Source organism: Spinacia oleracea, chromosome 2, assembly GCF_020520425.1.
Source record: "Spinacia oleracea cultivar Varoflay chromosome 2, BTI_SOV_V1, whole genome shotgun sequence".
In the NCBI taxonomy this organism is placed as follows: domain Eukaryota; kingdom Viridiplantae; phylum Streptophyta; class Magnoliopsida; order Caryophyllales; family Amaranthaceae; genus Spinacia; species Spinacia oleracea.
The window spans coordinates 42,082,918-42,098,153 of record NC_079488.1 but is presented as its reverse complement, the minus strand read 5'-3'; the positions used below and the strand labels follow the sequence as shown (position 1 = coordinate 42,098,153).

The window sequence follows — 15,236 nt, the reverse complement described above, 5'->3', positions numbered from 1 at the left end:
ACATTCGGCAATTCATCTCTGACTATAAATCATATATCAAAGAGATGGAAAGTCATGTGTACTAGTCTCCCAATGTACCAAGCTCATCTAGACCAAATAGTTGAGAAATTCGAGAAAATCAAATATACGTACTTACCAAGAGATGACAACCAGTTTGCGGACGCACTAGCTAAATTTGCTTCAATGCTTAACATGTGCAGGTATACCAGAAACGCATTTCGAGGCAATTTAACAAAATGATCAAACCTCGGAACATGAAAGAAGGCAATTTTGTACTTAAAGAGGTATGTGCACCATCCATGAACCCGAGAGGAAAATTCCGACCCAACTGGACCGGACCCTACATCTTAAAAACCATCATGTCATGTGGTGCAGCAAAACTAGTTGAAATTGATGGGGCAGAATTTGGAAACCTCGCCAATCTCGATCGGCTAAAGAAATATTTCATATAGTCATATCCTAACTCAAGATGTACTTAAGAAACGAGCAACTACAACTCGTACCAACACAATGAGTTAAGGAACTTAATTAATTCACCCAATAAAACACATTTAATGCAAAGCGTTCTAAACACTATTAAGACTTTACGACTTTACTCACTTTTTGCAAATTAATAGGAGTAGCATAGAAACGAACAAAACGCAAATTAATAGCAATAGCATATAATAAGTGTTTATAAGCATCAACTATAGAAATGCTCCACCTATATCTAATTTGGTGTTTATCAATTTGAATCACTTAGGTCCTTTAGAAAATAAATTAAACGAATTTTAAATATTGAGTTAAAAAAATAATCTCAAATTTTAAATATCCAACTGCAGCATCATCCAGGCAACATAATAGTATTCATTACAATCCCTAATCACTATAGTCTACAACAAAAGACAAATTTAGAAATAGAATTGGGTGGGTTTGGGAGGCCTGCACAAGCGAGTTCTGCAAAAGTAAGCAGCGTCACAGCTTGGCTAGCCTATACCCCCTCCAAAAATAATTGCGCACCAATTTATATTGATAGACGCTGCGGTCGGTTCTCACCGCCCGCTTTGTTTTCCTTACTCATTAGTTTAAGGCAGTTTGCTTTATCAGTCAAAACTCCTACTTATACAACCCTAAATCAACATCCTCTTACGTTTTGACTGATATGGGACAAATAAAACACAAAACTCCCTTCATTTCTTTCCATCCAAAACAAAAACAAATGACTGAATGAAAGAACTAAAAGCAAAGAAATGGAGACACAACAACAATACCAGTCATGGAAATTGGGATTTTCATTTAAAAATGCAAACAAGTGTATTTGTTTGTTGAATTTGGTTACTACTCTTTTCTTGCTTCAGGGCTTTTTTACTCCCTCCTCTTCTTCTCGTAGATTTCTTCAAGATCATCCTAATTCAGGTAAACCAATTAAACTATCTTACTAAGCAATTTTCCACATCAAAGATCCAATCTTCAGTTTTAGATCAATTAGCAAATATGTACACATCCACAAACTTTGCTCGAATCCGTATCAGTTGAAGTCCAATAGGTTCTGGATTAGCGGATGAGGTGCCCTCAAAATAGAAGTGCAAAGTGATTTTGTAAAAGCTTTTGTAGTTTCTGGGTTATGATGGTTGATTTCCCAAAATCTAGAAAATCTGATTTATAAGAGTTTTCTTTTGCTGTAGTCAAGTGAGCAGCATTTTGTATTTTGGTCAATTTTATGTCTTAATTTACTTTGGAATGATAAAAGAGAATGCAGATCATCTGTTGATTGATTTTATTTGGGGTTGACTTAACAGGTTTTCATGATAAATTTGTTGGAAAACGTTACTTTTTAACTTTCGTTGTTGCACATGAATCAATTTGTTGGGTTTTCATGAATGACTTTTTCTTGAATTGGGTTTCAGCTGCACATTGCGTGCTTCCTGTGATAAAGGCCTCGTCAACATACTTGTCTTTGAAAGAGTTCTCCAATTAGTCTTTTGATGCATTTTGTTTAAATTTGGTCTGAGGGTTGGGATTAAATGGCAGTTATATTGTTATTAAATAGGAATTGGGGCTACCAGCAGTCATATTTCATATATTGATGTTGATGTTCTTGGAAATCTGATGCAAGTATGGGATTTGATTCACTTGTGTCTTGTCATTGTGCATTATTGCATTTATGATAAGATTTCTTTGAAATGAGATTTATTTTATTTGAGACGGCAGTATGACAATCTCCTTCGTGGAACTAGAATGATATACAGAGCCAGAGACAGTTCAACATACAGAGACGAAGCAGACTGCTGCAGTCGATCTGTCTAAGAGGTTAACCAATGCCCGCACTTTTACTGATGCAGCTAGCATAAAAGGTAGCTTTAAGAATCTATCTTTTCCTTGATCTATTGTGCTTGTTTAAGACCTGTCTAATTTATATGCTGACAAATGTTTACAGACCAAAATGTATTACAGTTTCTTAGTACGTTGGACCATAAAAATTGAGCTGTTTATAACAATTTTGTTGGGACAACAAGTAGAAACAAGAAACAAAGAGACTGAACAAACCCTGATCCCTAGCAGAATAAGCTTGATCATTAATGTCATGCCAAATATTTCCTCTTACTTCTTTTCTGTGAACCATCCACAACAGCTGTATGAAACCCGAGTTGATAAAGATACCCTGCTATTGGCTAAGAATGTTGCATCCTCTTTTTATGCGCCAGAGCCCTCCGCTTCTCTTCTTAAAAAATTGATCAATAAGTGTAGTTCTCATTCTTAGTTATGAGTAACAGATCCCATTTTGGAGACTATCATAACTATGAATCCGGAACTTGTTATAAGTTATTAATCCAATCCCAAATTAGGGTAGTATTTTTCTCAGTGATATTAATACCAAGAGACGAACCTCCACAATAAGTAATTAAGTAGTGTTCGTCCTCAGCCAACATTGACTGCTATAAGTCTCCAAATAAACAGTTTCCACTTAGTTAGAATCTGGCAAGGCCCAAAAGTGTTTCCGAGTCAAGACCCCTTTTCGTAAGCTTCAGACACCGACTCTCCATTAAATAAATACAAACTGACTTAATCACAACCTCTCCATAATCCGTTATATAAATAGGATTATGAAGGGAAAGAATTGCCCTGGATGACTGACATGAATCCTTATAGAAACCATTAATTCCATATTAGAGTTGAGTTCATTTCTTCCATCCGAGGATCTTTGAACGTTAAATCAGAATCTTTAAACCTGATGGACCTGATCCAATTTGCTTGTAAACCTTATTCCTGCACTATCCTATGCTTTTACGTACAGAAGCCTTTAAGAGAATAGGAGTTATGAAACCATTTGAACAGTTATTACTTATTAGGGCACATAAGTTTTAAGAGACAAATTGTGGTTGGGTAATCTATTACTATCTTAATAGAAAACTAGATGTGAAAGAAGGTAGTTGAGTTGTAGTGGGTATAGGACAAATAAAAAGTGAAAGTGTTGAAACTAATCTGAGGTAGATGGAGTATATGATACTTTAGATAGTTATTCTTATTAATCAGGAATGCCTATATTGCCAAGAGAACTTTATTGAATAAATCAATGTCCCGTAACTCCAGTCCTCCTAGCCTTATTACCAGACTTAGACCACCAAAAAGTTACATATGATAGAACTAGCTAGTACTTTTCTTGATAGCCTGAGGCACCAGAAACACAGTTTCAAAGCACATTTGCTCAAAGAGACCCAAGAATTCCATTTGCTAGAACCAATCTTCCTGCTGGGGACAAGGCCAAGTATTTCCTCTCTTTTTGAAATTATCAATCAGTACATTGAGTAATCTTCAACTCTGACCAAATAGCTTATAAGGCTGTCTGAACACGTACGGGGTTCCAATTTCCATGAGTCATTTGAACTTTTGAATAGCTACATATTTTAGTTAATTTTCTTCTTATATTAATTTTACGGGTGTGAGCAGAGAGGCTATCAAATGGCTCATGGTTGGTTTAAAACAGCGCTCGGAGTCCAGTTGTATCCACGATAATCATACATTCATCCTAGGCATTCCTAGTTTTTGGTGGGGAGGGGGTCTAATATAAGAACCATAATAGTATTCCCAATTGATGATGATCAGTTAAAAGAAGTTGATCCACCAAATTGGACGGATAAATTTCAACTGGAAGCTATAATGTAGTGTATCAAAATCTTGTTGCAGATCCAAGCTCCTTTATGAACATCCTTGTGTCTGTCATTCCTATATCTGTGAGTCCATAAGCCTGAGAACTTCTTATATAGTTATATGATACTAATTGCACTTCTGTTATTTTCATTATACAAGTCTCTAACCATTTGTGTTTGACCTGCAACTTCTTTCCTTTGTACTAGCCATCACCAAAGACATGCTGAACGTATAACACCATTTTCGAAATAAATGATCCATACTAAAAAGTAAGCTATTACAAAAGGTGCAACAGCTGTTAGTCTGCTAATACATGGTACATGTACAAAAGCTTTATGCAACTATTTCCCATCTACTTGATTGCCTCTGTAATCTTCAACCTTAGGCAGTGTATGATGTTTCAGTGTTTCATTCACTTTTGCAGCTGCTACCTTTGGAAGTATGAGCATTGTGTAAATGTTCTGACTAAAGCAGATCAACTTATAACAGCAGTTATAATTTTCTTTATTGTTATTAATTTTATGCTTGGCAAATGAAGTTTTATAGCAACAGATACTTTCTGCTTGTTTATGTATCGAGTTTTGGCTTCAGAAATTTGTGTGAGCAAAAGATACAATCTGTGTTTTGTAGCTACACTAATTTACTCTATTTCTATAGCTTCGGAAGAATGGCGGAAGCGAAAGATGGAGCGTGCCAGACAACGGGAAATGGGAAGAAACGCAACAGCTGCCTCTTAAGCAATATGAATATTACTTTCCTTCAAACTGGTCTTGTAATCTTCTTAATAGCTGACTGACATATAGAATTTGGATGTCTAGCTGTCAATTTTTTCCCTTGTGCTCAAGCTTTTCATGTAAATCTAGGTCCTGTAATGATTAGTATTCTTTGAGAACACGGCTAAGTTGGGGAAATAAGTGTAAAGAAAATCATGTTTTCGAGTGACTTTTGAGTACAATAATGTAAGTTGTAATGAATATTTTTGTCTAATACATCTATTCGATATCCAGTCTACTTTCATCTAACTTTTGTTCAAATGAATCGGACTTCGAGATAATAGTGCATCCATGTTGTATATCTCTGAAGAAGGCATGACGAATTTAGGATAGGAAATGTTGTAGAATCTTGTTTCTAATTGCTCTTTGGCATTCAAGGATGCAAATGAGAAAGAGGACAATTAGGGGAACTCCGGCCAGTAAATCTCCCCAAGGGAAGCATATCAAGAGGCAATATGAAATAAACGTGACAACAACAACAAATAAAAAAGAAGCAAAATCAATGGAAACGGTTGTGAAGAGACGGAAACAATGCAAGTTAACAGACGTTCAACGACATTGAATTTAAAATTGAATGGAACTCTTCCCAAATCATTTTCCCATCCTTCAATTTGAAGAAGCTCAGCTGGAAATAGGAAATCAATTCCCGCACGACCGATGCCTTAGTCTCCTTCTACGCTTCGAAAAAACCGCTTTGCGCGCTTCAATCAAAATTTAGGAGCAAAAACCTAATTTCATATCTTTCAAATTTCTCAGTTGACATTACGCGTAATCTCCATTGTTTTAGCAAATTTGTGTGGATTAGTAAGCTGGAGCCAATGTCGCCTCAAATCTGAAGAATCGATTGTTGTTCATCATAATTCCAGGTAGCATCATTGTTTTTTTTAAGGATCCTCTACATAAATGTTGGGACAAATTGTTTTTACTACCTAAAAAAATCAAAAAATTATTTTTTACCACCTAAAAAACTAAAATTTGTATTTTGCCACCTTAAAAAAGTTAAAAATTATTTTTTACCACCTAAAAATGGAAAAAATAGACGAAACTGTTATTTGAAGGGCCACAATATGGTAATATATCTAATATTTTCTCTTTCTTCCACGATTTCATGTATTTAACTCCCTTCTCTTCCCCTATTTCATTCTTTTTATGAATTCACATGATTTTTTTCTCTCATTAATTCATAAAATTAACAAAATTCAATGGAAATGAAGAGAGAAAGGTGAAGGAGTTAAAGAAAATCGTAGAGGGATTGTATAAAATTGGAGGAAAATTGAATTAGTAAGCCCCACATAACAATAATTTCATCTATTTTTTTTTGGTTTCATGTGGTAAACAAACAAGTTTTAATTTTAGGTGGTAAAATACAAGTTTTAGTTTTTTGGGTGGTAAAAAACAATGTTTTTATTTTTTTAGTTGGTAAAAAATGATTTGTCCTAAATGTCGACATAGTATCAACTCCTTAATTTTCTGTTAGTTGGATATAATTTTAGTAAATTGAAATGATATTGCATGATAGCTGGATTAAGGGGATGTTTGGTAAGCAAATTTTTAGAGTTGGAAACGGATTCAGATAACCGTTTGCATTACAAGTTATTTGGTTTGAAATATGCGGTAACCGTTACTGTCATGGAGGGGTAATTTATTCCCCTACTTCGTTACTACTCTAAAGCCCACGGTAACTGTTACCATTTTCTCTCAATTGCACAGTGCACACCGCTTCCTTGCTCTCTTCCTCTCCTTCGTTCTTCTCTCACCCCTCTCTGTTCTTTGAGCTTAATTCAAATTCGATTGAATCTCACAAGATTTCAACATTTCTGTAAGTTTTCTACTTGTATTTTTTTTTTTTTATAATTTATGATATTTCTTCTTTAAATCTAATTTTCAAATTTAATCAACCCCAATTTTTAATTTGGCTGTTGTGCTTCATCTGTGTTCTTATTTTCATCTATAATTTTCTGGCCTTTGGTTATTATCGGTGTTTCCGTTGATAATTGTTCATGTAATGTTGAATTTTTAAGTGAAATTTCAATATTTTATTGGGTTGTTCGAAAATTTTCTATATTGCGTGCCACATGTTCGATAAAATGCTCAATAAGAGTTTGATATTATTTTTTTGAAGAAGTTGTAGTTGACAATGTTCACGAAAGAGATAATCAATGAACCAAAAAGTGTTACAAGCAGGAAATGACAATCAAATGCAGGAAATGGCCATCATAGAATAGCATAAAACCCAGTGAAGTTGAGGTGGAATATTATTCTCAGCCTTTTTAACCGCCACTTTTAACTTTAATATGCAATGTATCATGTAGCTTATCTCAAACATCAGACCACTACTTTTGTGATATGGTTTATGGAATTGAGTAGAAATTTCAGCATTTCTGATTTGTTGTTTTATGCCAATGTCGTTTATTGATGATAAATTTCTTCAGGATTTGTTTAGATTTGGTAAATGGGTGTGAAATTGTTGTTGAATGTGTAGAACAGTTCAAATTTAGCTGCAAATTTCTGGAAAGTTGATGTTTTTGCTTATTATTATTATTATTATTATTATTATTATTATTATTATTATTATTATTATTATTATTATGGGAAACCACCAAAACGTTACAAGCTTAACAAGCTACAAAGATCAAGTAAACTACAAGAAGTTGGTGGGGAGCCGAGATACAATCTGGGCCCCCACTCCTCTAGCTATGGCGAACCCGATCCTGCTGAAAATGTGGGCAGCTGCCCGTGCCCCTATGTCTTGAGCCCTGGAGTACGTCTGGACCCGCTTCAGCAACGAAACAGCCCCTTTCTCTAACTCCCCAAAAGAAGAGAAGGAAAAAGGAAAGAAACCGTAACCCAAAGCCCTACAACGTGCCGCATACTTAGCCTGCTTCCGCTGCGCAGCAACCGCCACAACCCGACCCGGAACGAAGTCTGACAACCCAGATTGCGTCATAGGTGAAGACCCAGTCAAGTCAACACACACATCTACACCGCCATCCCAAGAATAAAGCAATATATCTGCAGGACGAAGAGCTCCATCACTCTCACTAGTCAGCCCAACATCAACCTCCTTTCGAGCAGAAATCCCCGACCGATAGCAAATATCCAAAAGGGTATCACGAACAACATTATGTCGATGTTTGATACCCACGATCCCAGCACAAGATACGGCATGATCCCCATAAATATCCCCATCGAAAACCCGAGAGCAAGCAGAACACGGCGTCGAATCAGAGAACAACGGAATACCCAACCGATAGCAAAGAACCGAACGATAAGTCTTACCGTTCATAGTCTGGCCTAAACCCGAGATGGGGACTGCCCGCAACCAAGCTGAGGAGTGATCCCCCTGCTGGGATTTCCAAAGGGCAACATGACGCGAAGATAAGGAGTAGGCGGATACCGCATCAGCAGTAACCTTCGTGAAATATATGTCTGCCAATTTCTTCATGAGAGTGGGGGCAGCGATTTCACTAGGGCTACTCATAAGGTCGCTCTCCACGGTCCTATTGAAAAGACCAAGAGCATCATCAAAGGCCGACCCCGGACCATCAACACCTGAAAGCCGAAGAAGCGAATCCTGCAAACCAGAAGACTGCAAACGGGATGCAAGAAAAGCATAATGCCGAACATCACCAGCTGAATAAACACCCAATCCTCCATACGAATAAGGCAAGGTAGCAAGACGCCATTGCCAGTCACCGAACCCAGGTCCCGAAGCAGTCACGATACGCTCTAAAGAAGCCCGAAGAGCCACATCAAAAGATACTTGGGCCGCTTCAAAAAGATGAGGTGGACAAGTGCGCATAGCAAAATAGAGTTTAGAAACTCCAGTGCACGCACGAAGAAGCAACAACTCACACTGGGGATCATTAAGCTTAGCTACAGCATCCATCAACACAACAGTCTTCGACACCCGTCGCGAAACCAACTCCTTACAAAAAGAGGAATCCGTACTGACTGGACCACCAAGCAACTTAACACCAAGCGCGGGACGAGCAATACCAGTAGGAAAGACACCCTCTAGACGACTGCGTGGGTCCTCCGAAGGCCAGAAAACCTCTGTCTTCTCAACATTAACATGGAGACCTAAATGAGGACCCTCCTCCAAAATCAACTCCAAGACCTTTCCAACCACCAAACTGTCACCAACGATAGTGCCATCATCCAAGTACCACGCCTGCAGAGATAGATCAAAAGAGTCCCTGATTCGACACACCAATGGATGTAGAACCAAAGAAAATAGCAAAGGGCCGAGAGGATCCCCTTGCTGCACACCTTGACAAGACCACAAGGTATGCTCCCCATAATACAACCGTGCTGGAGAAGAGTAGCAGAATTCAACCCAACGCGAAAGAGCAGGACAATGTAGCCGAACCTCACGCAACAAAGCCGAACGATCAACCAAATTGAATGCATTCTGAAAATCCACCAATAACATAGAGAGGCCAACATCGGCCCCACGAGCCTCAACCAAACGATTGACAGCATGGAGAATAGCCTCACCACCTGCTGGAACCCCAACTCCAAACTGAAGCCCCCCAAAGTAGTTCCCTAAACGCGGACCAATCATAGCAGCCCCAACCTTAGAAACAAGACGCCTCCAAATAGTGCCCACAGCAATAGGCCGAATACCACCACCCGGCTTAACAAGTGGCGTAAGAGGAGCACTAGCAATATATCCACCAAGCTCAGCAGGACACTTTCCAGCAAGAAAGAGATTAACTACCTGAGTGATAGAGTCCACCAACTCATCAGAAACAGCTACAGCAGCACCACCCAAGCAATCCAAAAGGTGTTGAGCACGCAAGCCATCTCTACCACACGAAGTACCACGCGGAAAGCCCCTAATCTGCTCCAACACAACAGCGGAGGAAGCAGTAAGGTGATGATCAACTGGGATATCCGGAAAGGTAGGTTCCGGAACTGAAGGGTGCTTTGCTTGCAAATCAGCAAGAGTAGCATCATTGTAAGGGGCAAGACCTGAGGACGAAAGAACTCTAACGGCAGCCGTGTAGTGACCGTCAGAAATTTTTCTCTTGCATTGCTTAATATTACGCTCCGCCAAATCATGGTCGTCGTCAACATCCAATAGAGGGGGAGACACGCTAGCCAATGTGTCCATAACAAGCTGCTCAGAACCACCAGGCACACCCCAAGAACGAATAGCAGCGGTGATACTCTCTTCCTGACGACGACGCCTAACACCGGATGAACACTCACGATTACTCCGCGGAGAAAAAGTCGTGAGGACACAAAGAGGTAACACGAGCAACTGAACCCAACAAGCGATGTCATCTGATCTGCAAATCACCTTATCAAGCGCCCCTTTCAGAACCCGCGAAAAACCCAAACGACATTTGGGAGGGATGGATTTCACAGAACGCAACCGCTTAGACAACAAAGAGTCTAGAAGAGCAACATCAAAAGAAAAATGATGTTCCCGAGGCGCATCAGAAGAAGGCAGCTCGGAAGTAGGAGCTAGGGGTTTTTGAATACCATAGAGAATAAAACGGGGAATACCATCCCCAGAATCAGGAGGGTCCACAAAAACAGTACTAGAACCACTGCCATGTCGACACCTAGTACGATGAGTATGAGTCTTGTAACAATCTCCACATAGCCAAATTCCCATACGACGAAAGGTCACCTCAGCCGAAGTAAAAACCTGCAAATTGGTAGTAAGGGAATGACGGGTAGCATCCCGCACACCAAAGCAACAGTGACGATCCCGTAAGTGAGTGAGCAGAGAACTCCTCACCAAACCACGCCCACCTCCATCCTGACACCCGCTAAGTCCCACAAAAGGGCAATGAAACTTCTCCACGGAAGCCGCCATATCAAAGCACTTCAACCGCACTGAATCTGAAACCTCAACCAAGAAACACAACCTCACAACGCAACAACCACGCAATGCCACCAAACACAACGCAATTCACAAGCACCGACCGCTACGACAATCAAGAATAACAAGAACGCAACCCACACTACTTCACCACCACAATAACCCTAACGCCAAAGCACCGGAAAACACCGCAACACCACAATAACCACCGAAACACAACACACCACACACCACAAAAAACGTCCGCAGCACACCGAAACAGAGAACCGCTACCACACCGATCGAAACAGAGATGACAATACTGCCCGAAGTAATAAACCCGTGCAAATGCTTTAACCATGCACGTTGCACATTGAAAAACCTCCGATTACACCCACTGCGAAAACCTATGCGGAAATACCAAATTGAAACTGCCACCCACAGCGAACGCAACACACCCACAGCGAATGCAACCGCGTCGTCGGCCTACGAGGAACAAACCGACGAACCGAAGAACCACAGCTTCCCTGCTTGAACCCGCTGCCGTTGAATCACTACAGACTAGGGAACCACCTTGATTAACAAACAAATTGAACCATCGCACCACCGCAAGAGATTACGACCGAGCCTGAACCGAGCCTGAAAACCGAGCCTGAAAACCGCTCGCTTGAACCCACCTGACAAACCGCCGCCTGACAAAACGCCGCCGAGATCACCGACCCTCCGAACACCGGAATTGCCACCGAAAAATGGCGTGGAAGTAGCCCTACACAGCCATAACAAAACTGCCCAACCAGAACACGACGTCGAATCAGAGAACAACGGAATACCCAACCGATAGCAAAGAACCGAACGATAAGTCTTACCGTTCATAGTCTGGCCTAAACCCGAGATGGGGACTGCCCGCAACCAAGCTGAGGAGTGATCCCCCTGCTGTGATTTCCATAGGGCAACATGACGTGAAGATAAGGAGTAGGCGGATTCCGCATCAGCAGTAACCTTCGTGAAATATATGTCTGCCAATTTCTTCATGAGTGTGGGGGCAGCGATCTCACTAGGGTTACTCATAAGGTCGGTGTAGACACCTACTTTTGTCCCCATTCCCGAAAGGGAAGGTTCGATGACGAAAACGTAAATCTCCACTTGACAACACATCTCCTATAAAATAACGAATCTCAATTCCCCTTTTCATTTCACCCGAAACCTGCTATTTATAGGAACCTGCTATTTATGGAAACCTGCTAAAAATAGTAACTGCCATGATGGGCAGCTGTTAAAAGTGGCAAGTCATAAAAGATAGAAACCTGTCAGAATTAGGTGTTGCACTCCAACATAAATCCTAAATGAGATAGAAAACTGCGAGAATCCTATTCTTACCGTGATTCGGAAATAAGAGTTACGTATTAATTAAAATCCTAACGAGCCTAGAGTTCGTAACGGGCCCAGACGCATTCCGTCATGAAATTGATACGCACTAAAAGACTCGATTAAGTCTCAAACACTACGGATTTCAGGAATCCGAATCTGACTAAGAAAACAGCCCAGACCCTATTTTCAACGCCTGGCTCTGGGCGCCGAAATCTTCGGCGCTCAGGCCTGGGCGCTGGAATTACCTGGGTACGTGTTTTTTCCTAATTCTTTGTGGATTAGAGCTCTGCAATTCTATCTTTCCACAAACTCTTCCCTATAAATACAGCCCCAAATTCGACGTGAAATAACACAACACACAATTCTTATTCTGAGTATTGACTCCAACCCTTAGCCTAAGCCTCACGCTGCGAAATTGTTCACGCGTTCTGTCGCAATCGATCCATAAATCGAACAGAACGTATCCTGTCCCATAATTTGAGATTCGTTAAATAAAAAGGAGAAATAGCAAAGTCAAAGTGGTTAGTTTTCTGAGAACCGTGACGCACCTCTCAAGGGTGCGTCGTAATGTGTCCCTTTTCGATGATTTAATTGCTTTCCTCGCCCTTTTTATGAACTGCTGTTAAACTAACTAAATCTGATTGTTCTATCACGCCTAACAAATATAATATTTTTGGGAAATTGGATTATCATGCTAGGTCCCTTAATGCTATTTAAATCAGATAATCGCGATCGATTTAGTATTATATGTTGCATATTGCTAAAATCAACTCAGATTAGTTTAATAGTCAACGCATGTCCCTTCAATTATTTATGCTGAGCTAATAAGGATATCCTGCCTCTGGAGTTATCGACGAGCGAATACTACTCTCGGTAGTTACAGTCCCCCGAACCCTCAATCTCTACCTTGCGGGTGTATGTTGAGAGATCCCCACACCAGGGATCACAAGGGAACCTACGGCCGTCGTGGTCAAACATAATTGCACTCCCTTTATGTCACGATAACCGGGTTTTGTCAGTTTTTCTCATTGTCGTTAAAAACTGAATGGCGACTCCTATATTACTAGTCAATTGGGTGTAAACTCACAGGAAATCCAATTACACTTGATTGAATAAAAGAATCGTCACACCCACGAGGGACGAGGTCACGCATTAGCCTCGTGCTTTTTCGACCCCCTCACAGTGGCGACTCCACTGGGGATAGTGAAGGAAATACTCGTGCTTGTAGGTAATCAAAATAGCCGAAGGGTGAAACGATCCTACCACGCGTTTATTTCCCAATCAAGTTGGGACGACCTGAAAATCAGCATATTAATGTGAACGGGCAAAACAGCATAACGAATCTCGGCTCCCTCGGGAGTTGGGACTAAGGATACCTTTTTTCGCCAATAGGGGGGTGCATACGCCGCGCATGTTGCCCACTCGGTACTTGTGCAGGTAGTACACCTATCCCGAACCCAATCGCTCGCTCATTAGGTCCCTCTCGCCTGCATGCCCCCTTGGCTAGCTTGCACTTGCGGGTTGGCCTCTTGGGCGAAATTCGTCTGTTGAAGACACTACCTCGACCGGGGCATGTGTCGGATCTACGATAGAAGCGGTACCAAGCCAGGCGCAAATACTACCCATAGAAAGCCTATCATAAACTACGTGACATATTTAATTTTCAAATCCATGTTTGTAATGTAGTTATGTGTAGCGAACTATGTGACTATGTTATGATTGTGCGTACGAATAATGCTAGACAAATAATGCTAGAAAACCAACGACCTTAAAAATTGCCCAAACATTCATAGACTAATTTGCCAAAGAGTTATACCGAAATACGTGTTCCGCAAACCCAAACGATCGCCACAAAAATAAGCGACGCTCGGGATGGCCTGTAACAAATCCCACAAACGCTGCACAACGCGTAAAGGACGTTATTAGGCAAGCACGCAAATCAAAGTCGCATAAACAAAGTAGACGCAAACAGAAAACGAGAACCAGCCAGGGACGCATTTTCAACGCCCCTGGCTGGGCGCCAGAATTTCTCACGCCCCTCGCTGGGCGCTGAAGTTGCTGCTTGGCCATTTGGTCAGGCACAGCAGCCTCGGTGCCCGCGCAAAAAATATATACGTAGCAAAAAAAAAACTTTTCGAGAAAATTGCTACGAGGGCGTATGAAAAAGCACTCGATTCTGAAAGCGACTTCTAAAAAATTAAATAACTCTTTGTGTCGTTGTTAGGCCTCCTACGACGACGATGTTCGGCACCCAAAAACCGAACATGCCAATTAAAATAACTTTGAATGTTACATGGGCAAAGTATTCAAAAAAATGATGTTCGAATAAAGTTTTCAAAAAATAATGTTCAAATAAAAAATAAATAAATCCGAGTCTAGACTAGGCTATGCCAAAGTACAATCCAAATCCTAAGTCTTAGTTGTCTTATCCATAGAATAGGTCCTAATGCTTGGTGTCGTTCTGCAAGTTAAAAGGTTAAACCATGTTGAGTCTCCCTTCCTAACATTTAAATCAATAAAGCACCCATATGTAATTGTCATCCCTTACTAAGAATTTACGGCCTCAATACTCTCTCTCTCCCCAATAAAAAGAAACTATTATAGTATTTGCAAAATGGAAACGGTCACATTCTGGAAATCATTCCCCCATAGTTGCACAACCCCCAAAGTGAACCTAAGGTGTTAATACCATTGGCAAAGAAAAAATTAATGGCCCCAAGGCTTATAATCACATTGGGTCACGACTATCATAGTCCTCTCGAGTCACTCGCTCCTTGAAATACTACTAAGTACGGACTAAAAGATTTTCCATGAATGCAACATGACCAACCATGAAAATACCCAAATCGACATACCATAAGGCTACCATTGGGGTAAAAGCAATACACACTAAGAGAGAAGCCGCACTAATTATTCTAGTCTTGCAAAAATAAAAATTCGATCTCCCCAATTAACTACCTTGCCAACATTAAGCAAAATGGCGCATGACAAATGAACACCCAAGGGTTAAAATCTAAAGTGTCAACCAACGAAAGTTATGGTCCAATTAGCCTAAGTCTGAGAGTCGCTTGGTCAAGTATTATAGGCTTACGCCATGTCATTATTTTGAGTCTAGGCCACCTCCTTGTATTCATACACGGGTTATAATC

At 40.5% G+C, this 15,236-nt stretch overlaps 1 long non-coding RNA gene and 1 other non-coding gene across 3 annotated transcripts; one reads left to right on the top strand and one right to left on the bottom strand.

The window, feature by feature from the left end:
• The first annotated feature begins 596 nt into the window (after positions 1-596).
• On the top strand, positions 597-5,115 carry LOC110805205 (uncharacterized). 2 transcript variants are annotated; one of them, XR_002537923.2, is made up of 3 exons: positions 879-1,395; positions 2,217-2,333; positions 4,786-5,115. It is a non-coding gene; the product is annotated as an uncharacterized lncRNA (long non-coding RNA). The 2 variants fall into 2 exon arrangements; XR_002537922.2 differs by having other exon boundaries at positions 597-2,333.
• Positions 914-1,073, bottom strand: LOC130468190 (U12 minor spliceosomal RNA). Its single transcript, XR_008928610.1, has one exon. It is a non-coding gene; the product is annotated as a U12 minor spliceosomal RNA (small nuclear RNA).
• Positions 5,116-15,236: the final 10,121 nt, after the last annotated feature.